Source organism: Vollenhovia emeryi, unplaced genomic scaffold (assembly GCF_000949405.1).
Source record: "Vollenhovia emeryi isolate VEMERY1.0 unplaced genomic scaffold, V.emery_V1.0 DF939287.1, whole genome shotgun sequence".
NCBI classification, from domain to species: Eukaryota; Metazoa; Arthropoda; class Insecta; order Hymenoptera; family Formicidae; genus Vollenhovia; species Vollenhovia emeryi.
In genome coordinates, this window is record NW_011967079.1 from 107,497 (window position 1) to 107,830 (window position 334).

Sequence of the window (334 nt, forward strand, 5' to 3'; positions counted from 1 at the left end):
TTGTACCCGAATAACGGTAAATTAAAAAGAATATGTATAACTGCAAGCCATCTCTCTAGTCGCCTCTAAAAGAGAGAAGGGGGGGGGGGGGAGAGAGGGAGAGACTTTCCGCCAACGCGAGGAAATTCGCGCAGCATCTCGGCTGCATCCAGCGCGCCGCATCCTCCTGTCCCGTCTCGCTCACGAAATCGAGGGCCGCGCAGATCGTTTTCTAACGGGATTTAATGTAAAACCGCGATGCGCGGCGCACGAGCCGTAATGCAAATGCGTTTTCCAGTTTTGATGAATTCCGCGATAACGGCAAGAGCACGGGCGGGAATATGGAGGCGCAATT